The sequence below is a fragment of the Schistocerca cancellata genome, chromosome 7 (assembly GCF_023864275.1).
Source record: "Schistocerca cancellata isolate TAMUIC-IGC-003103 chromosome 7, iqSchCanc2.1, whole genome shotgun sequence".
Taxonomy (NCBI): domain Eukaryota; kingdom Metazoa; phylum Arthropoda; class Insecta; order Orthoptera; family Acrididae; genus Schistocerca; species Schistocerca cancellata.
Window position 1 is genome coordinate 334,804,409 of NC_064632.1, and position 24,599 is coordinate 334,829,007.

The following is a 24,599-nucleotide window of genomic DNA, read 5'->3' on the forward strand; positions in this document are numbered from 1 at the left end:
CAAGGATTCCATGTTCGTTCCACCCATACCGGCTTCTGTACCAGAGCTCAGATCTCACGAATCTATCTCGGACTGAACAAGTCATGCCCGACATGCAGCAGGAGTTTGGCAAGAAACTGCATTCGGATGGAACGTGTGCCGTAGAACGAACGGAAGCTCCAAGCACATTATGTCAAAATTATAGTTTCAGTCACTGATGTTTACGGGGTAACGCACCCCCTTCACGACACGCCGCACCAAGCAATTATGCGTCAACACACGTTCCTCAAGTTACATTCATTTTATGTTCACGCGGAATTTCTACCGCGGGCCTGTTACCCACGCTTGTTTTGCAGGATAAAGGACTGCTGAAAGGAGCTGACAGCAAAATCTCCGCTGCTGGCAAACGCACAAGACGAGAAATCGCGTTGAAGGGGATTTGCTGAGAGCCGGATTCACAGGGCGCGTTAACAAGCTACACGGCGGTTCCTCGTTCACAGCCGTTTCAGAGACAGCTTGTCGAAACATCAGATCCACCGCAGCGAAACCCAGCACACTGCAAACTTCTACATGATATATCGATGTATTTGGAGACGCACTAAAAGTTCTGTCATTAGATCCGTAGCTTTACACGAGCGTCTTTCTATAAATGTTCTGGAATTTTCATTCCAGTTGCTACTCACGCATGTACTTTTGCTGGACCTGCAACGCAAACTCAGCCGGGTGGGAGTAACATGCGCCACCAGGATGCCTTTAGTTGCTCAGAAGTATTCTACCAGAAGCTCACTGTACCTATTTCGTATACCAAAATGTGTTAGTAGTATTCTGCTGGCACAGAGGCTGACCAATATAAAGTGAATGCTCAGGAATGTAAGCTTCATTACCGCGAGATCTTTGTTTCCGCTGGTATCGTAATATCACCGACAGATTTTTAAGCCACCACTACGTTTGTGATCTTGAGACAGTATTGAGTGCTACCAGGATCATTATCTGATAACATTTTTACAGCCAGTGTTCATCCTGAAACAATTAACGTGTGCCCTAATGATAATGATCTGTCCTATCATGATGCAGAGCTCTGAGATATGTCTTTATACAGCAGTAAGACTTATTAATGAGAACATGATACAATCTTTCAAGAAGAAGTCAAAAGAGGTAGAAAGGGATGAGAAACATGTAGAAAGAGATGCTAACTTGAAATTCAGTATATTACAATGTAAATGTGTATCAACATCTGAAAATAGCTTTTCTAAAATATAATGCAGCAAGGTTATTAAGAAAATAAGTTAGTCATGAGTAACTATGAACTTTCTTGCAGTTAGTCATTACTTGCACTTCACAAAAAAACAACAATATTTTAAAGATAGTCATTAAATGTCCACAAATACGCACATCCTGATATAAATTAATAATTCGTATAATAAGGTTGAAATTGTATGGGATATTTTGAAGTGGGAGACAGGTCAACTAGACAGTGAAGAAGATACAACAATGACACTAAATGACAATGTTGTAATTGGCAGTTCACAAGTTGGGTGTATTTTTAATAGTGACTTTATAAGTGTGGCAGGAGAAATAGTATTAATTGCTTGTGTTGAAGAAGCAAGAAAAAATATTAATGTCATTCCACAAAAATTAATGCGACTAGAAGTCGTACAAATTACCAAGAATTCATTGAAATTAATAGAACTACAAAAATTATAAGAAAAAACTCGCAGTGCGGTATGAATTTCTAACAGAATTCTAAAAATTTGTTCGAAATTAATAGCTAAATTTTGTTTCAAAGACTAGCAATTACACAGGGAGAAAACTATCTGAACTTAATTACTTGAGCAGCTCAATAATACGCACCCTGCACTTCAACTGTTCATAAATAAGTATATCCAAAAATGTGAAGCATTCTATCTTGTTTTCTGACCCTTGTTTATGTGCTACATGAATTGCTGGCATGCCTTCACTTATTGTATAGAACTAACTACAGTGATTTTTCATAAAGCTGAAAATGAAACAACAATTATTTGAAAAACATAATTAACAATCTCCTTTGCTGCTTTCTCTCTAACAGGATTTACTCTAGCTCTAGCATAATCTAGAAAAGAGTACTGATTCTCTTTCAAGAATGTTAAGTCATTCACCAAAATTGTACATGGAGTAGTAGTGGACCCAAATTTGAATGACGACTTTGTGTGACTCCTTTGTGATTTCTCCCCATCACTAAAATTTTCTCTTTTTTCAACATTTTTCGAATTATTCAGCACAACGTTTTACATTGTATTTGTTAAATATAATTCAGATCATTGTATGTAAAGCCTCCAATGCCACAAACTTACGTTTTTCTAATTGTAAGAGTGTTACACAATGTACACATTCAAATCAATCATAAGGCAATAGAATTAAGATACTAAAACGACAGTGAGTACCAAATGGTGTGGTTGAAGTGTGTTGTAATAACGAATTTTTATCAGTGTTTTACAGTGTTTTATATTGATATCATTGTCCATTACCTTTATAATTTTCAGGTGCCACTAGATGGTCCTCATGGACCGATCTAGTACCATATTTCCATAAAGTTTATTTAGCAGATGTTGTACATGGGAGAATGGTGCACTATAGGATGGCTACGTTTTTTTGACTTTACTTTGTAACTGTATTGGTTAATCGAAATATTAATGTAATATTCCCTTACCTCAAGACAGGTTCCATGAATAGCAATTGCAATGATCTTTAATTTCTATTTATGGTACCTAATTAAATCGAAAGTAAAAGAGCTACCATTAGAAACCTTGTAGAAAGTGTCTTGCAGTATAGGCTAGTGTAATTTCTGTGATAATGTCTCTTACTAACGATACTCTGCATTGATACTGATTTAATAATAACAGGAAACATAAACATGGGAACTACTGTTACAATGCCACTTTAATCCACCAATGTTCAGCACATTGTTTACCAGAGATCGCTAATAAAATACAAAATATTCTTCTAACATGTGGTCAGACGCAATACTTGGTATATAGCACCCAGTCTTCTTTAAATGACTCTAAACACGAAATGAAAGCTGTAATTAGCTTTCCATGGTCGTCGTTTTATAGTTTATTTTGTTTTGGAATACCCTAACTTCCTTGAACCCTCTTTTAGACTTCATTTTGTCAGCTTTTGATCTCTTCTCTTCGGTTGAGATATTTTTCTTTTATAATCGTTGAAAACACTTCAACTGCCTCTTTTTCTGTCATTTTGTGGGCATAACATTCCTCACAGTCATTTTCATGTATTCTCCATTCCATTTTCCTCTTATTTTTTTCTTATTTTCCGTCTTTTCAGTGTGAAAAAAAATTTAAATTACTTCCAACCGATACTGAAAGAGAATCGGGTGGCTGGTACTACATGCCAAACATGTAGCAGGATCTAGTCACATCATTACATCCTTTATAGAAATTATAGTGAAACGTTTGTTACAAGTCATTCCTTGCAAAACATAGATAACTGAAATATAGCAACGAAATTTATCACTTATCTTCAAAAAGTGCACCACAAGCCTCAAAATACCTTCCGTGTACTCGGAGCTACAAGAACACCATCAATAATCACTCACGAGAGGAAGAAGATATCCAATTCCAGTACACATTGATGCCCAACAATTATGTGCGTCAGTTACTCTTTTTACTCATTCCACGAAGCGTTTCGACAATTTATTTATTTTTTTTCATGTGGAACAATGATGTTACGTTACATTTTCCGTAGCTGGATGCAGCCAGTTGTCTGTTGTGATTTTGCTAAAAAAACATATAACAGACACTTCTTATCGTAATATGACACAAAGATTATAAATTTTAAACAGCGACAGAGTACTTAAAATCTGTGCCAGTGCACACAACCTTGCGGTTCATCTTAAATATACATTTTCAAATTAGTTTGTCTCACAGAACATGAACCAATGAATGACAAACCAAAGATTACAACCAAAGATTTTTTCATTCCTTACAACAATTTGTTGAAAGTGTTACTATTGCAAATACATGACAGTAAAGGCAGAAATAAAAACAAAAGAAAAGAACGTAAAACTTAGACTTACTATTAACATAATCTAATTCTTTCTGTATGTGCACAGTGCTTTGAAAATTGTCTTTTGTTAAGATCACTCAGGAAGCATAAAGTACATCACTTAGTATATCTGCGTTGCTCTTGAAAAAGCTGGAGGCGTCTGTCTCAGCTTTTTCATTTACTGTGTTCTGTACATGTTTTCTACTGTGAATGAAAACTTCTATTTCTATATAAGGATGGAGATTCTGGCCATTGTTTATTTTGTGAAGCATTATTAGACTGACCCGTTTGTCATCAAAGGAACGTGCTGTGTCGTGAATGTGTGTGTAGTTATGGCAGATTTAAGGATGTGTTGCATCTAAATGCATTAAAGTGTTCTTTGAATATAGCTCAGAAGCTTCATCTGATCTGACCGACATATTATAGGGGCATTGATCGCATTTTATCTTGTATACTACTGAGTTGGAGAATTTAACTGTACTGTTTCTTGTACTGTGTGGCAGGATTTTATGCACTGGCACAGATTGTACGTATCTGTATCACAGTTTAAAATTTATAATCTTAGTGCCACATTACGCTGACAATTGTCTGTTGGACGTTTTTGTAGCGAAATGAAACCATAACAAACAACGGCTGCATCCAGCTAGCAAAAACGTAGCATCGAGTGAGTGTTTCACCTGAAGATAAGAGAGTGAACTCTCGAAAGATGAAATAAAAGGAGTAAATGACGCATACAGTTGTTTTATCTCAAATTTTATTATTAAATAAATGCACTTATGAGAAATTTAGTAATATTAGGTACTTCTGCTATAAATTTACAACGTGTTCTTGTCATAATGTCAGATTTTGTTACGGAAGGAACATCAGAGTAAAGTATTTACGAAGTGTTTGGGAAAAGTAATGAGAGTGACTACATTGGGAGTGCTCTGGTAACACCGTGTTGTTCTACTCGTGTAGACCTGTGTGTTTACTCCTTCCAGATACTCGGTCCAAGTTTCAGTTCTAGCTATAACGCGATTTTTGAGACAGCTATCAGCGAAATTGTGTTTTTGTCGTGTGCTAATAAATTGGAACAGCGGAATTTACAGCAAAATTATGCCATCAAGTTTTGTGTTAAATTAGGGGACTCCGATAGCGTGACCTTTTAAATGTTGAAACAGGACTATGGACAACATTCATTGTCAATAGCATACGTTTTTCTTTGGCACAAATCATCTATGGAAGGGCGAGGACACGCTGAAGGTAAATCTAGCTCAGGAGAGACCTTCAACTTCAAAAAATTGCGAAGACATCGATCGTGTGCGTGCTCTTGTGAGATCAGACCTCCAGAACAAACTGTCAACCAAGTGTTTTACAAAGATGCCCTTGAAAGACTCAGGAAAAGGATGAATCTAGTGAGAGCAGACTTTGCAGACAAGTGAGTGCTGCATCATGACAATGCCCCATGTCACTCGGCCACTTCTACAAGGGAATGTTTGACCTCAAAAGGCATTCCCGTTGTTCCAAATCCCCTATTCACCTGATCTGAATCCTCGTGACTTTTTTCTTTTCCCGAAACTCATCATTCATTCATTACCGCGTCCAGTCAGCATTTCCAGAAGGTAGCAAATCCGATGCTCTTCTTGTTTCCCTCGAATAGGTCCTGTGTTGTGCAGGGTTGTTCAAGTTGAGGACAAATTAACAGGTGGGCCGGGTCTTGTGTTGTTCCGCACTCGCAGGAAGTATCTCCATCAGCTGCAAGAATGCCCCATTTTCGCATGTTGGTCTTCCAAAGAGGAATGCCCACCCTAAGACGATTGAGCGATCTCCAAATAGGGTAGGGCAAGTCATCCCAGTGAAGTAAGAGCTAGCTCCAGGAAATATCAGGTGGTAGCTTTCTCTTCTACCTGGTCATGCGGTTAGACTCTGGTGTTCCCTCTAGTGGTTGAATCCGGGCAATGAAGCTCTTTCTCGACTTCAGTCAGCGGACTACAGCCTGATGATCATGCAGTGGATGTCAGGTATGATAAGTTTGCTTAGCCCGCTCTACATCAGCAGCAACAGCCCTTCTAATAGTGGGAGGGGGGGGGGAGATGTTCCAACAGTCAGGTAGATTTTATTGACTGGAGTTGGCTTCATACATCACGACAAGATTCGGACGGTCTCATTTATTGCAATATCAACCTGCTTGGTGTGAGTGGATGCACTCCACACTGGTGAAGCATATTCTGCTGCGGACACACACAAAGCAAGAGCCGAAATTCTCGGTACGGGAGGACTTGTTCCCCAGGCAGTGGATGTGAGCTTCCTCAACATGTCATTCCGTGAACTAACTTTGGTTGGTTGGTTTTGGTGTTTGATGAGGGCTAAACATCGAGGTCATCAGTCCGCTGTTCCAAACAGACATACTCGTAAAAGGCCTATACAGCGAAAGCGTAACCTCCGCACCCAGAAGGAGGGAACACCAAGGGGTAGAGAGCTAAAATGAACACCGCAATAACACAAAATAGAGGACACTTAAAAGGAACAGAGCAAATAGTTGACGAGAGTAAAACAGACTACAGTGGGTGACGGATCAGGTAAAAGGTCAACCACTCAACTATAAACGAAGAACCTCCAGCTGGAAAGCATTGATAGAGGGACCAACACAACTTGTTACCATAAAAGACACTATTTTGGTATCCACGTCACAATTAAAAGTCGGTGGAGTGGGCGTAGTCTGAGAAATGATGCGAGAGCGCCCACACGAGAGTGAGTGATAAAATCCAGCTGAACGGATGAAACGTAAAACTGAGTCACCTATAGAGGCATCGTCACCTACAATTAAAGGAAGTGCAGCTGGTAAATTAAAGGACTGCCGCAAGGGGGCTAAAAGGAGGCAGTCCATCAGAAGATAGACAACTGTAAACCCTGCATCACAGCGACACTTGGGCGGCTTCTCACGGCGAAGAAGATAGCTGTGGGTCAACCGCGTATGTCCAGTTCGAAGACGGCAGAGAACAACTGAGCCCCCACGCGTGCCTCTCAAGGATGAGTTTCATACTGCCGTGGACGACTTGACCATGAGGAGCTTATTTGGCGTGTTCAAGACAGACCATTCAGAGCTCCAGACATCGCGAACCTTGCGATGTAAGGCTGACCGGAGGTCTTGTTCCACGGGACCAAGCTCCAGGGGTGGTGAATTGGTGGCCTACTTGGCCAACCGATCGACACGTTCATTTCCTGGAATGCCCATGTGGCCCAGGGTCCACACAAACATCGCTGAACGACCACACTCGGCGAGAGCAAAAACAAATGGCTCTGAGCACTATGGGACTTAACATCTATGGTCATCAGTCCCCTAGAACTTAGAACTACTTAAACCTAACTAACGTAAGGACATCACACAACACCCAGTCATCACGAGGCAGAGAAAATCCCTGACCCCGCCGGGAATCGAACCCGGGAACACGGGCGCGGGAAGCGAGAACGCTACCGCACGACCACGAACGAGCAAAAACAGCATCTTGAGTACCGAGCACCAAAGGGTCCCGAGGAATACACTGTTCGAGTGCTTGCAATCCACTCAGGGAGTCACTGCATATGACAAATGACTCCCCAGGGCAGGAGGAAAGGTGAGAGAGTGCACGATAAAGAGCAACCAGCTCTGCAGTGAAAACACTGCTCCCACAAGGCAGGGAATGCTGCTCAACGTAGTCGCCGTGGATGAAAACAAACCTAGTGCGTCCAACGACCACAGAACCATCGGTGTAGACTACATCTGCATCGCGAAATGAGGCAAGAAGAGCAATAAATTGTTGACGAAGACTGGCAGGTGGAACGGAGGACTAGGCATCGCAGGACAAATCCAAGCAAAGCCGCAAGCGAGCGACGGGACAAGGAGGGGTAGAAGAAGAGGGCCGGAAGGATGGAGGAAGGGGAAAGGACTCGAGTGACGAGAGAAGGGAACGAACGCGGATCGCGATCGGGAGACCCGACCTAGGCCGCCGTCGTGGGGAGGGGAGTGCAGAATATGGAAAAAGGAGCCTGCAGTTAGGGTGGTCGGGCGAGGCATGGGCGCGGGCGATGTACAACGCAAGCAACTGTTGTCGGCGGAATCGTAGGAGAGGGATTCCAGCGTATACAAGAAGGCTAGTCACCGGAATAGTGCGGAAGGCACTTGTCGGCCACAATGGAGAACTAACTTTCAGCCTGGTGTTATTGCAATGTTTCTTGAAGGACAGAGTTCGGTCAAGGGTAACACCCAGATATACTGGTGTTGAAAAATGCTCCGGTCGTTTGGCTTGCCATGTAACGTCCAATTCCCGCCGGGCTTCTCTGATCTTCAAGTGAAATGCGCACACCTGAGTCTTGCTGGGATTTGGCTTTACATGATTGACTTTGTAGTAGGAGCCAAGAGTATCTAGCGTAGAAGTCAACTTTTCCTCTACTTCCTCAAACGTCTTTCTTTGAGCAGCCACTGCAGTATCGTCAGCATAGATGCAGAGACTGGAATTTTCCGTTATGGCTCAAATGACTCCGAGCACTATGGGACTTAACTTCTGAGGTCATCAGACCCCTAGAACTTAGAACTACTTAAACCTAACTAACCTAAGGACATCACACACATCTATGCCCGAGGCAGGATTCGAACCTGCAGTGGTCGCGCGGTTCCAGACTGTAGCGCCGAGTACCGTTCGGCCACTCCGGCAGGCGAATTTTCCGTTATGTGCTGGTCATTTGTGTAATTGAAAAATGTCTTATAAGGACGTCATTTTGAGACTGCGGAGAATATTACAAGAGTATGGCCGACACGTTGAAGTCCCTACCAGTTGAAGCCTTTCAACGACGCCGGTATCAAGACTGGCAACAACGACTTCACCAGCCGAAGGGAACTACTTTGAAGGGGACAATATTGTTGTTCGAAAAAAATAAAAGGCTTGGTTGATATAAAATCTGTGTCATTACTTTTCTCGTACACCTCGTACCTATACTGCTACAGTACGCACTAGAGAAGACACTACGCTGTGGTATTAAAGTGCTAGAGGCTGGTTAATGCGCTGAGCGCAGCTCCGGACCGCGGATACAGAAGCACGTGCCACCAGCAGCTGACGTCAGGGCTGGTGCAGGTGGAGGTGGAGCTGGGACAGGAACAAAGGGATTCGGGGCGCTCCATTAAGCACGGGAAGCGGCTAATTGGCTGTCCGCCGTAGACTCGCGGCGCCGGTTGATGAGGCCGTACAGTCGCCCCCCCCCCCCCCCCCCCCCCCCCCGCCCACAGCCCACTGGAGACCCGGGCTGTCAGCGGGTCGCCGTTCTCCGGGTCTGTGGGGTCTCTGCCGCGTCACTTGTCGCCTGACTTGAGGACTTGAGGTGCGCCCAGAGAACCACAGGATTTCCGGAACTGAATTACTGCTCCTGCTACAGTAACAACTTGGCGTACAGTGGAGATTGCGATACTAGTTACCTAGCTTGACCCATGACGTAACGAGAAACGAGACCGTGCGTCGGACTGAGTAATCTACGTGGCGAATATAATGTTATACACGGTCTGGACACATTAATCTCAGCACTGCATGTGTTCGACGACAATATACAACAATCAAGGTGCAACAACAACTCACACACGGCAGATGTCAGCACTTGCCTCATCAACTGCTTAATGATTTCAAGGAACCTGCTGCCTCCATCAATGGGGAAAGCTACTGCGCAACGCAATTAAGGTGAAACGTCTAGGAAAACTGAGACAAGGAGTGATATTGGTTCATGATAATCCACGTCCCCATGTCGCAACTCAAGTGGGAGGCACTCTAACACCCGCCCCGTACTTCATAACCCAGAAGAGAATGTATTCTGTTTTATTTTATATTGTTATTTCATTCTCCCTCCCCCGACATATGTGTGTGTGAGGAGGGGGGGGGGGGAAGGGGGAGCCTGTCAGCGACACATTCAAACCGCTCTTGAGTCAGTTGACAAGAGAAACAAAATGTAAGAAGAAACACTAACAAGAAGATGAGATACTTATAAGTGATTTAAGAAAAAAAAATTGAAGAGTGAAGTTAATTCTTTATGTGCCTAAGAAAAATGGCTACCTTCATGTTTAATTGAAAACAGAAATAATAAAACGATAAAACGACTAGCAATAAGGGTACATTGGAAACGTTGCAAATACTTTTTAAAAAACACTTATGTTAAAGGGAAGCAATTCACCAGCACTAAAACTGGAAGTACCTATCCTGGGATAGGCAGTTCATTGTTGGAGCAGAGAAGGCTCACGCTGGTGTATAGAGCGTATGAATCTGACGATATACCATACGACTTTCGGAAAAAAAATATCGACACAATTCCGAAGATTGTAACAGCCGACGGATGGAAGAACTATGTCACGTTCGCGCATCCAAGTCTCTAACGTGAGTGTTGTACAGAAGAATGGAAAAGAAAGGTAAGGACGTGTTAGGTGACTACCAGTTTGGCTTTAGGAAAGATAAAGGCACCAGACACGCAATATTGACATAGCGGTTGACAATGGAGGTAGATCTGAAGAAAATTCAAGACACGTTGATAACATCTGCTGACCTGTGAAAAGCATTGACAATGTCAAATGGTGCACGATGTTCAAAATTCTGAGAAAAATAGGGGTAAGCTGTAGGGAAGACGGGTAAAATACAGTATGTACAAGAGCCAGGAGGGAACAATAAAAATAGAAGACTACGAAATTAATGCTTGGATTAATGTACTACAGGGGTGTAGTCTTCCTCCCCTCTTGTTTAATCTATTCAAACAAGAAGGAATGACGGAAATAAAAAGAAAGGTTCGAGAGTGGAAGTAGAGTTCAGGGTGAAAGGATATCAATAATAAACATTCGCTGATGACATTGCTATTCTCTCAGTAAAAGTGAAGGACAATTACAGGATCTACTAAACTGGATGAACAGTCTACTGAGTTCAGAATACGGATTGAGAGTAAATCGCAGAAAGGCGAAAATAATGAGAAGTAGCAGAAATGAGAACAGCGACAGACTTATCAGGATTGATGATTCCAGCGTAGATGAAGTTAATTCTGCTACTTAGGCAGTAAAATAATTCATGATGGATAGTGCAAGGAGGACATAAAAACTGGTAAGAAGGTCATTCGTGGCGAGGCAAAGCCTACTAGTACCAAACATAGGCGTTCACTTTAGGGAGGAACTGCTGGGAATATATGTTTGGAGCGCGCATTGTATGGACTGTGCAAAAAGCAGAAAGGAAGAGAATCGAGGCATTTGAGATGTGGTGTTACAGAAGAATGTTGAAAATTTAGTGGACTGATAAGATAAGGAATGAGAAGTTTCTCCATAGAATCGGCGAGGAAAGAAGAATGGAATACAGGGTGATTCAAAAAGAATATCACAACTTTAAAAATGTGTATTTAATGAAAGAAACATAATATAACCTTCTGTTATACATCATTACAAAGAGTATTTAAAAAGTTTTTTTTTCACTCGAAAACAAGTTCAGAGATGTTCAATATGGCCCCCTCCAGACACTCGAGCAATATCAACCCGATACTCCAACTCATTCCACACTCTCTGTAGCATATCAGGCGTAACAGTTTGGATAGCTGCTGTTATTTCTCGTTTCAAATCATCAATGGTGGCTGGGAGAGGTGGCCGAAACACCATATCCTTAACATACCCTCATAAGAAAAAATCGCAGGGGGTAAGATCAGGGCTTCTTGGAGGCCAGTGATGAAGTGCTCTGTCACGGGCTGCCTGGCGGCCGATCCATCGCCTCGGGTAGTTGACGTTCGGGTTTCATAACTAACCTTTTTCGTAGGACTCTCCATACAGTTGATTGTGGAATTTGCAGCTCTCTGCTAGCTCTGCGAGTCGATTTTCCTGGGCTGCGAACAAATGCTTGCTGGATGCGTGCTACATTTTCATCACTCGTTCTCGGCCGTCCAGAACTTTTCCCTTTGCACAAACACCCATTCTCTGTAAACTGTTTATACCAACGTTTAATACACCACCTATCAGGAGGTTTAACACCATACTTCGTTCGAAATGCACGCTGAACAACTGTCGTCGATTCACTTCTGCCGTATTCAATAACACAAAAAGCTTTCTGTTGAGCGGTCGCCATCTTAGCATCAACTGACGCTGACGCCTAGTCAACAGCGCCTCAAGCGAACAAATGTACAACTAAATGAAACTTTATAGCTTCCTTAATTCGCCGACAGATAGTGCTTAGCTCTACCTTTTGTCGTTGCAGAGTTTTAAATTCCTAAAGTTGTGGTATTCTTTTTGAATCACCCTGTATATTGAAAACACTGACAAGAAGGAGGCACAGAATGGTACGACAGCTGTTAAGACATCACAGAGTAACTTCCATGGAACTAGAGGGAGCTGTAGAGGGTGAAAACGGTAGAGGAAGACGGAGATTGAAACACATCATACAAATAATTGAGGACATGGGTTACAAGTGCTACTCTAAGATGAAGAAGTTGTCGCAGGAGAGGAATTCGTGCTGGGCCGCATCAAACCAGTCAGAAGACTGCCGCTGTCAGAAGGACAACGAAAAACTCTGTTAACGAATTTGAAAGCAACATTTTATCTGCAGATTCTAAAAATAACCCCAAAAAGTTTTGGTCGTACATAAAATCTATGAACGTTACAAATAATTCAATATCTTCTCTTGCTGACAGTAAGGGTACTGTAACTGATGATGATAAACAGAAGGCTGAAATTCTAAACCTATCTTTCAAAAACTCGTTTACGATAGAGGACTGCAGCACCATTCCCCCTTTCAATTATCGAACAAACGAAAGGATAGCTGACGTAGTGTTTAGTGTATCTGGGATTGTAAAACAGTTAAGATCCTTAGGCGCCAGAAAGGCATCTGTCCCAGACTGTATCCTCGTAAGATTTTATGTTGACTATGCTACAAATATAGCACCACTCTTGTCCGTCATCTATGAGAGATCATTGGAACGGCTGAATGCTCCACGGGACTGGAAGAAGGCCCAGGTCATAACAATCTATAAAATGGGTAGAAAATCTGATGCACATAATTACCGGCCAATTTCGATGACATCGATTTGTTGTAGAATCATGGAACATACGTTGTGTTCAGACATAATGAACTTTCTAGACTCTGAGAAGCTCATCTGCAGAAACCAACACGATTTTAGGAAACAGCGGTCATGCGAGACACAGCTGGCTCTCTTTGTGCATGATATACAACAGGCTCTAGATACCGGCTCCCAGGTTGATGCCATATATCTTGACTTTCGAAAGGCGTTCGACTCAGTTCCGCACTGTCGCTTGCTACAAAAAGTGCGCGATTACGGTCTATCCAGTGATATATGCGGTTGGATAGAATGTTTTCTAACAGACGGGGAGTAGTATGTCGTCCTGAACGGGGTAACTTCAACAGAAACAAGAGTAACTTCAGGTGTGCCCCAGTGCAGCGTAATAGGTCCTCTGCTTTTTACGATTTACATAAACGATGTGGTTGATGGTATTGACAGCGGCCTTAGACTGTTTGCCGATGATGCTGTAGTCTACAGGAGGGAAAGTAGTATCACACGAAACTTGTGAACAAATCAATGAGGATTTGCAGCAAATAAATGCGTGGTGTAATGACTGGCAGTTATCTCTCAATATTAGTAAGTGTAACCTAATGCGTATAACAAGACGAAAATCCCCATTAATGTATGAGTACAAAAAAATGATCAGTGTTTGGAAGCGGTAACATCAATCAAGTATCTGGGTGTGACTATACAAAATGATATCAAATGGAATGATCAGATTACACAATTAACGGGTAAGGCGAACTCTAGATTTCGGTTTATTGGTAGAATCCTGAAGCGATGCAGTCCTTCAACAAAGGAAATAGCTTACAATACGTTAGTTCGTCCAGTCTTAGAGTATTGTTCGTCTGTATGGGACCCTTACCAGTTGGGTCTGATTCAAGAAACTGAGAAGGTCCAAGAGCGGAAAGATTCGTGATTGGTACATTTAGCCATCGCGAGAGCGTTACAAATTTCATAGAAAGTTTGTAGTGGGACACACTTGCAGATGGACGACGCGCTAAACAGAAGGGGCTGCTCACTAAATTTCGAAATCCAATCTACACCGAGGATGTAGAGTATATATTATTACCATCAACTTTCAAATCACGTAATGACCATCATTCAAAGATAAGGGAAATAAGAGCTCGTAATGAGGCGTTCAGACAGTTGTTTTTCCCTCGTGCGATCCGCGAGTGCAACAGAGGGTGCGGGGGGTGGGGCAATATGACTTTGGCGCGAATTGTGCCCTCCGCCACACACCGCTTGGTGGCTAGCGGAGTATATATGTAGATGTAGAAGACCGAAAAAGAAAAGTTAGAGGGCGGCGTAAGCGGTGTCATCAGCTTGCTGAACGAGGTGGACTCGTGGAAGTGGTTTAGGCGCATCAGCAGTGTAGAGAAGGTAACGTAAAGTGAAGAAGAGAAAGTGGAGCCTTGGGTCACACCTGCTGTGGGATGGAAGGCACAGGAGTTGGTGCCGTTAATGGTGATAAAGGATAAGCGATTAGTGAGAAAGCATGTAATAAGGCGTACAGAATTAATTGGAAGTGTGTAAGTCTGGAGTTTGAAAAGGAGACTGGAATGCTATATAAAGTTGTAGCATCTCTCTATATCAACGGATACAAAAGTAGCGGATTTCCTGGTGTTGAGTTAGTGGGATAAGAGGTCGATGAAGTGCAGGAGCTGGGTATCAGAGGAGAAGGTGGGACAGAAGTCACAATGATTAATGGGAAGGAGGTGGTATTGGTTCAAGTATCGATGGATGTGTTGGGAGAAGACGGATTGAAAGACGTTGCTAAACACCGAGTGGCAGTATGAGGCATCAGTAGGGGATTTGCGCAGTTTCAGGAAATGTAGAAATTTGGAGGTTTTCACAGTCCAGGAGAAGAGGGTTAGGTGTCACTGAATGTGCTGCAAGTTGGAAGGGAGGCTTTACAGTGGGGACAAGAGAGTGGATTTTTACAGTTGGGCCTCAGATGGTCATTATATAAGATGCTATAGAGTTGATTGAGGTATAAAGGTTTTGCTAAGCTGACTGGAAAGGAGATATGACATTCTTAACATTGTTGACAGGGAATAAAACCATGACCAGGTGAAATACGTCGCGATTTCTGTGAAGTTCTTGTTTTATGTAATATACTATCAGTAAGGGGTTTGTGGTATGTTTTGTAGGTACTGAAAAGTAGGATACAGTGTGGGACAGTGGTATCTGTGCATTCGTGGCTGGCAGGGAACAGGGAGTAATCGAAGAGTGGGTCGCCATGGATTGAGAAACTATCAGAGAGCTAGGATGCGAAGTGGTCAGTTGTGCTCTGGTAGTGAGGAATGTAATGAAAGCCAGTGAGTAGGTGGAATACATTCCAGTATTTCAAAGACCTAAATTGAGTGTAGCTTTGGGTTTGGTGGACGTCTGGCGCCAGTACTGGCGTTTTCTAGCATTGAGTAAATTCCTGGTGCTTCTTTGCATTTGCCAGTGATATGTGACTGTATCCTGGTCTCATCTTGTCCTTTTGAAGGGAGGTACAAGCAGTAGGATTCTCACAGAAGGAGTAGAGTCTATGGTGGGGAGAGTGGGATGATGAGGATATATGACCTTGGCAGAAATGTAGGTGGATGCAGCGTCTGACAAATTCTGCTGCAGGAATGCCATGACATGGAGGATACTGTCAAGTTGCTGGAGCGTTAAAGGGGTTGCTTCCAATCTGTCTTTGGATAACTATTGAATGGAGATTTGGATGGGGTACATGGAGATGAGGTAACGTACAGGAAATGGTGAGGAAAACAGTTAGGTAATCACGTCCACTTTGATCGAGGTTTCCTGTAGCGCGGTGTCAAGGAGGCTTGGAGATGCTAGGATGACATCGTGGGTGGTGTTGCTTTCATGACAGGTCTGCTGTGGGAAGGGGACAGTGTCAGTTTGGACAGAGTCTATAAACTGGCGCCACCGCTGGAGTTCTGAAGGGGATCTACTAGGGATCTTGAAGACAGTGGTAATAATGTAGGTGGAAAAGATACAGTCGAAGTTGGTAAGGAGAACGTAGGGAATGGGATTATTTGGTTTCATGTGGATACTAGCACAGGTAACAGTTAGGGGTTTGAAGAACTGGCCAAGGAGAAGGTGTTTCGTAAGATTTTTGAGTAAGGGTTATGGATGAATGGGGATGTTTCCCATCTACTAGGGGAAGAGGATTATCTGTGTGATGGAAGATAAAGGGGGAGGTTCAGTGATGTTATAGAACTGGAGGAAGATATTACTATTGTACTGTGACAGGGTACACATTACGGGGGGCATGTTGATGGATAGGCGGCAGACATTGTGGTGTAGGATGCTGTATTGCTCTCACACCATGATGATAGACTAGGAAGTGAGTTGTGTGGATGAGGGTGTCGATATTAGTGAAAATAAAATGGTATTGAGATGGAATGTGGTGTATGCAGTCGTTGGAAAGGAGTGGATATTTTGGAGGACAGTAGTGCAGAACCTCATGATATCTTCGGCTGTGGGAGGAGGTAGAGACTGGGATGTGTAGGACCATCAATAGAACAGATAGGCACAGTTAATTCTTATTTGATGGGTGAGAGTTTGGTTTTGGATTAGGTGGACTAGGTGAGTTAGATATCATTGAAGTTGTTGCAGGTCGGAAGGGGGGCAAGGTTTGGACATTGTTTCAGGAAGTGGGTAGCTTCACAGTGAGGATGGGTGGATAGATTTTTGCACTTGGGCGTGAGCGGGTCGCTATAGAGGATGAACTTTTGGCAATGGTAGAACTGAAGGGGGGATTTGGAGGGTTCGACTTTATGATACAGTTTTAAATCAGGTCTCCCTCTGTGTGGAGGTGAGCAATGGTGGAGGCATACTCTGAAGACTTGCATAACTACAGTGGGACCTGAGTCATCATACAGACAGGGGCTTTGCGGATTTCAAAGGCAGGATTGGAATTCATTTCGGAGGTGACCCATTCTGCTGTGATATCATGGTTAAGCTTCATTATCCTGGCAGTGAGGATGAGGTGGTGGCGAGGCGGCTACTGATGTTTGTGTGGTGAGGTAGTGTTGAAGGAAGGCATGAGTGCCAAAGGCAATGTGTGGGATTTTGAGGAGGAAGTCTGAGTGGAAGTAAAAATTCGTGAAGTTGTCGTCTATGATTTGAGTGATGGGAATGTGAGAGACGTACTTGCTGATCTCGACCGTGAGCGATTTAACATTTAGGAATTTGCAGTCGGGGTGGGAAAGGATGAATGTGCAGAGGAGAGAGCAGTTTACATGTATTAAGTAGGATTAGGATTTGTTTGGGGCTTTTTTATTATAATGCTGGTAGAGGCGTCGTCATTAGGCAGTGGGTTTGAGTGTGGTTTGGGGAAGTGGAGAAAGTGGGATATGGCGAGGCGCACATTCTTCCATTTGGCTGGAGTTGGTTTGGCTGCTTGCCGACTGTATGGTGGTTTCTGGTGCTACCGCAGTAGCACATCAAGATATTATTTTTGCTGGAGTTGCATGGAAAGTATTCAGTTTGGGATAAGATGGTAGTGGGGTATAAGAAAAGGAAGTGGCTGAAAGTCGAGAGAGGTTGAACGTCGAGAGAATGTGAGGTTAGGTGAAGAAAACGATTGCAGACGAGGACTAGACTGTAGAAAGTGGAGCTTGGACCAGAGGAAAGCCCTCACGTAGCGACAATTGGAGTCAGATACGGAATGGTATAAATCATGTAGGTGGCTGTAGTGTCCATTGTTGATTACTGGCAACAGAATGTCGCTGAGATGGTGGAGAATGACAAAAATGGCTCTGAGCACTATGCGACTTAACTGCTGAGGTCATCAGTCGCCTAGAACTTAGGACTACTTAAACCTAACTAACCCAAGGACATCACACATATCCATGCCCGAGGCAGGATTCGAACCTGCGGTCGCTCGGTTCCAGACTGTAGCGCCTAGAACCGCAAGGCCACTCCGGCCGGCGGAGAATGACAGCAGTGACATCCAGGGTGATGTGGTGATGACGAAGGCAGATGAAGATGGCGTTGAAGGCGGCGGCGGCGAGACGACTACGACGACGACAACGGTGGCGGCTGCGGAAGCAGCTGTGGTGGCATCAGAGACGGTGACAGCAGCGAGACGGAGGCGACGACAGTGTCGATGAACCACAAATTTGTAGTCGAATACACACGCACGTGCGTACGTACACGCACAGAAGAAATCTCGAAGACACAAATGAGCAACAAACACGGACAGGCACTGATGTGGGGCGCAGGGGAGTACCGCAACCAGCCTACGCAGAACAGTAAGGTAGCTGAACGGAAATAATGGGTATAGTAATAGGTGGTACCATAGCCAGTCTATTCTATTGGCTGCCGAAGGACGCGTATTCTACCGAACGTGTTCTTATATAGGTAGTGATGCTTGATACTTTATTACATGAATACAAAATTTGCGGGTTGCAAAATTATGTTGCTTTTCCCGTAATGTTATTAAGGTCAATGTGGTCCATTATATGTTTAATTGAATTGTTAATAAACTTTTCATAGTGATTGCATATCAGTCTCTGTCAACAGCCCTCGTTCTGTAGTTGCTGTGATTTACAGAGGGTGTTAGCATTAGGTTTTGGTGTTTTATACACGACGCTATAAAACAAAGGTAAAATTAAAACCATAATTTAGATTTTCTTACAAGTCGTAAACACGGTTACGAAATTTTTTAGAAAAGCTTTAATATTAATATTAAGTCATGTGTTTGACATCGGGATCAGTGAGTTGTTCCACAACATCATTATATCGTTCTTACCTTAGCTTGTCATTTGTTTTACGCGAAACTGTTATTTTACTTTGTTATTGATCTGCTTTGATTTTAGTACAAAATATGTTTTAATTGCCAGTCATGCCCGGATGTTACTCTTAGAGATACACAGTGGCTGGTTGTATAACAGCAGGCGCAGTTTGAATTAAGCTATGAACATACTAAGGTCATGTAATAACATGTGCATTTACGAGACTATAGTTACTTCTTACGGTGTGTTACTTATTATGGAGTGTCCATTTCTGTATAATTGTGATACAGATTTTGCTTTCTGCTATGCACTGTAGTGGCATAATCGGAAAAGAAAAAAACTGAAAGCATTTGAGACGTGGTGTTATAGAAAAATTGTTTAACGTTAGTTGGTCTGATTTAAGATAAGGAATGAGGAGGCTCTTAGCTGTACCGGCGAAGAAAGGAATATATGGAAAACATTCGCAAGAGGAAGGGACAGAAAGATAGGGCATCTGTTAAAACGTCAGGAAATAACCTTCACAGTACTGGAGGGAGTTGTACAGGGTAAAAACTATAGCGGCAGACAGAGTTTTAAACACATGCAACAAGTAACTGAACGTGTAAGGTGGAAGTGCTACGTTGAAATGAACAGGTTAGCGCAGGACTCGAATTCGGGAGGAGGACGGTTCAAATCCGCGTCCGGCCACTCTGATTTAAGTTTTCCGTGATTTCCCTAAATAGCTTCAGGCAAATGTCGGGATGGTTACTTTGAAAGAGCACGGCCGACCTCCTTCCCCACCCTTCCCTAATTCTATGGGACCGATGACCTCGCTGTTTGGTCCCATTCCCCCAAATGAACCAACCAACCAACCAACCATAGAATGCTGCGCTTCAACCGTACATTCTCGGAAATTTCTCCCTTAAATTAAGGCCTATGTTTGATACTAGTAGACTTCTCTTGGCCAAGAATGCCTTTTTTTGCCAGTGCTAGTCAACATTTTATGTCATTCTTGCTGCTTGCATCATGGGTTATTTTACAGCCAAGATAGCAAAATTCCTTAACTTCGTCTACTTCGTGATCCCCATTCCTGATATTCAGTTTCTAGCTGTTCTGATTTCTCCTAGCTGTTCTCATTTCTGCTATTTCTCATTATTTTCGTCTTTCTTCGATTACTCTTATTCCATATTATTTACGCATTAGACCATTCCACTCAACAGACCCCGTAATTCTTCTTCGTTTTCAGTGAGAATAGCACTGTGGTCAACGAATTTTATGTCTGACATCCTTTCAGCCTATCTTGGACCTTTTCTTTATTTGCGTCATTGCTTCTTCGACGTATGGATTGAACAGTAGAGATAGAAAACTACATCCCTTCCTTACACCCTTTTTAATCCGAGCACATCATTCTTCTTCATTCAATCTTATTGTTCCCTCTGAGTTCTTGTACATATTGTAAACTCTTTGACATAAAACTCGGCCGGCAGTCGGCCGCTGCATCGGCTAAGTCCGCGCCGATCGCGACATGGGACAAATAAACTGACCAACTCGCTAATTCTCCAAGTCGAGCTATCTGCACAATATGGCAACACTGTAGACTGCGGCACTTCCTGGAGGAAGTCTTGTCCCATGTTAGAGAAAACAGAGACTGTTTACGCCCGTGGTCTAGCGGTAGCATTCGTTCCTTCCTGTCTACAATGTCTGTGGATCGAGACCAGCTGGCGCAAAACATTTTTATAGCCTCTTCTGTTTGAATGCTGAAGACGTGAATTAAATGGTAGCTCAGATTCAGTGTATTTCACTTTCTGACACACCGATAGCAAAATTTTATCCAGTAACCATTTTGCGGCAGATTTCTCGCAGACTGTCCTCCTCTGGACGCCGTATGTGGTAAAGCTCCGGGATCCACTTGCCGCCTACCGGCAGCGGCTGTAGCGACAGCAGCGGCGCTGCACTCCCCCGTTCTTTATCGAAAGCGCCTGCTACCGCTCATCGCTATTGATAATTTAAACCGCTTTATTATTATTATTAAATGTTGCTCCACAGAAAATTTCTACGATTTCCATTCACGCTAGAAATCAACGGAGATTACTGTATTACATTAATCGGCAAGAGCTGAGTATGGCCCGAAATTAATTTTATAGACTGGGACGAAATTAAACAACTACACTACATTCGATGAATTTATAAATGCTTCATACCTCGTTTCTTTTTCTTTCAAATTCAGTTATTTGTGCAACTTTAGGCCAATATTCGGACGTTTTCGTCAAGGCAGAGTGAGCGTCTGTGGCGTAAAGCGTATTACAGTTTTTCTCACATTCCTTGTGGTAAGTCTATGCGATAAACTGTGTGAATACCTTGCAATGCATGCTCTGTAGCAGTGCAGGAACAATGCACATATGGACTTCCATGTATGGATTCATGAAGTATTTAACGTTGATCGGAAGTGATAGTAAAGTTCATCAGATTTAAACCAGAAAAAGTTATCGTTTTTGACGTTTCAGAGAACGGAAAGGAATTGCTAACGCCGGTGTCAGAAAACCTCTACAGTTAAATGCTATCGCAAAAATTTAGAGGAGAGGAAGTATATTGAGCACCATGTTCACTTCATAAGCAACCTCCATGACATATTAGACCTATAAGACGAACAAAGCTCAAATTCGTATCGTTGACAGTCGGTTTGAATCTTTTCAGAAACAGCAGCAGTCCGCTGTTAGCAGCGGTGGGGCAAGGTCGTCGTGCCTGTGTCCCCCTGTTAGCACACCGTGCGCGCGAGTGTTTCCTGTTTACCTTCCGCTGCGGCGAGTGTCACGCGTCCGTGTCACGGTAGTGCCATGGCGCACTCGTATCGCAAGTCCACAATTAAGATCACATTTCAAGCGGACTACGCAAGACCTCGAACACTTGACATTGAACGTTTCATCAGGGAAGAACTTCATATTGCACCTCAAGACATCATTGGGATCCACTTTTCTATAACACAAAGTGTCGTCTACATAAAACTGATCCATGAAAAGGCGTGCACTGATGTTGTGTGCCGACAGGCTCATGGAATTAAATTTAAGCATTCTGATGGTCACATAGGAACTGTCACGATCGACCACGCTGGATTAGGCCTTCGCACTCTGAGGGTCTTCGAGCTGCCATTCGAAGTCTCGCCAGATGTTGTGATGACAGCTTTCAAACCGTACGGCAACGTGCTAAGCCACTTGGCTGAAAAAATGCAAACGTTTGAGACATACCCCGTCTTAAATGGAGTGCGACAAATTAAGATTGGACTGACGAAGCATGTGCCATCCTATTTAGTAATTGGCGGCTGCAGAGCCATTGTCATGCACGACGGACAACCGTGTACTTGCGCCGGCTGTGGCCAGGAAGGACATGTCCGATCGGCCTGCATTCAACACCGACTGACTCAGACACCGATTGGTGAAGTTCCATCCCCGGCGACGCCTACTTCACTCCCCATCACGTATGCAGCGGCTGCAACTACAGCTGTTCCTGCCCTGGATCGTAACACCATATTGCAGTCAGTGGTCGATGACAGTGTGGCGGACAGCATATCCCGCTCTACGACGTCATCGGCAGACTTGCCTCAAGACGGTGATCAATTGTGCCACCAAGACGAGCCTAAAGAGAAGATGGAAGTAGAAACGGAAATTGTCCCGACCTCTGCATTCCTACCAATGGAGATCGCATCAGATGATTGTCGCCCGCACTCTGACACAGAACAACATGTCCGGAAACAACGGTCCCCTCGAAAACGCAAGAAACGGCGCCATACACCATCCGATGATTGCCCGCTTCGGATGTGTGACCCGGACGAACATCCGGCGTCGGACGACACTCAGGACTGTACCACCACAACTCACCCTTCCCAGCACGACCGCTACGGTCGCAGGTTCGACTCCTGCCTCGGGCATGGATGTGTGTCATGTCCTTAGGTTAGTTAGGTTTAAGTAGTTCTAAGTTCTAGGGGACTTATGACCACAGCAGTTGAGTCCCATAGTGCTCAGAGCCATTTGAACCATTTTGAATCACCCTTCCCATCACGATGCTACAGTGGATACAATTTCTGAGCCTCGGTCTGACAACATCACTTCTGCTACTGAACATGCGCGCAAGAGCTCTACTGACAGCACTGATCAACAGTTACCAATTGCTGCATCTGATTCTTGGGCGGATGATGTCGAGGATGAGCCACAGCACCAGGAGGATGGCGAAGGCAGAGATGCTCCCTCGGCTGTACCCAGCACCAACCAACCACAGTGACTACGGTTGTATCGTCAGCCTCTGTGGGACCGCCCCTGCCGCCCACACCTGGCCTCCTACACAACCCAGTTGCCGACCTGGCTGACCAAACATACCGTCTAGCGACTATTAACATCAACAACATACTTGCCCGATATAAACTAGCGATGCTACAGGATCTACTCAACGCAGCAGACATCGACATTGCGCTCCTTCAAGAGGTGTATGTCGCAGACTTCAAGGAACCCTATGGCTACAAGACTTGGGTCTCACATGCGTCTGCCAATGGCAGTGGTGTGGCGATCCTCCTCCGCGAAGGTATATCCGCAGAAGACGTCGAGTATCTCCTTGACTCCAGAGGCATGGCTGTTACTGTCCAAGGAGTCGAACTTATTAACATCTATGCACCGTCAGGATCTGGTCGGCGTCGCGAACGATCCACCATTTTCGCTCATACAATCACGCTCCTCTTTATGGGCCGTCAGGACGCCTTGATAATCGGAGGGGACTTCAACTGTGGCCAAGCACCTAACGATCAGTTACCACATCATTCTCCCTGCGCAGAACTTACGACAATTATAAATAATCTTCAATTGGTGGACTCGTGGGAACATGTTTGTGGCGATCGGCCCGGATTTACTCACTACACCAGCCATTCCTCCAGCGGCGTCGACCGGATTTACATCTCACGCTCCATAGCTGTGGGGACAAGAGCTGCCGAAGTTTGGCCCACAGCTTTTTCTGGCCACAAGGCCTACATCTACGCTATTACCCTCGGCCGCCAGAAGGTATGGCACAGCCGTGGTCCTTGGAAGTTGAACGTCGCCCACCTAGCTTCTCAGGAATGCCGCCGCCCTATAGAGAACACGTGGGACTCTTGTAGCCGCTGGCGTGGCACCTACCGGTCTACACTGTCGTGGTGGTTACTCTGTGCCAAACCAGCCGTCCGGAAGACCTTGATAGGCTACGGCCGAGATGTTGCAGCTTGGAAGAGACATACCATGGACTTTTACTACAGCATCTTAAGGGAATGTACAACACTGCCGTACTCACCAGCACGGCAGGTGACGGTGAACCGTGCCAAGGTACAGATCATCAGATTAACACATTTCCACCTTGAGGGTGCGATCGTCAGAGCGCGCACTCAAGACAGAGTGGCCCAGGAGGAACCGTCCATGTACCACGTCATTGCAGAACGACGGCGCCGACGCAATACACTGATCGAAGCTATCACGACGGAAGACGGACGACGCCTTGATACCCAGCGCGACATAGGAAACGACCTTCATTCTCACTACACTAGGTTGTACTCGGAACATCAACATCCCCCAGAGGTGATCGCCGAAGTCTCTCAACTCACTTATGGCACGATCTCTCCGAGAGCGGCGGCGGATTTGACTGCAGATGTAACGGAAGAGGAAATCATTGAAGCAATACAGGCTGGGGCCGCTCAGAAGTCCCCGGGACCTGATGGCCTTCCTCTGGAATTTTACCGGACATATCAACAATTGCTGGTACCAGCATGGACTGATATTTACCGCGATCTTATGTCTCCCACGACGCAGATCCCTGGGGCTTTCCTTG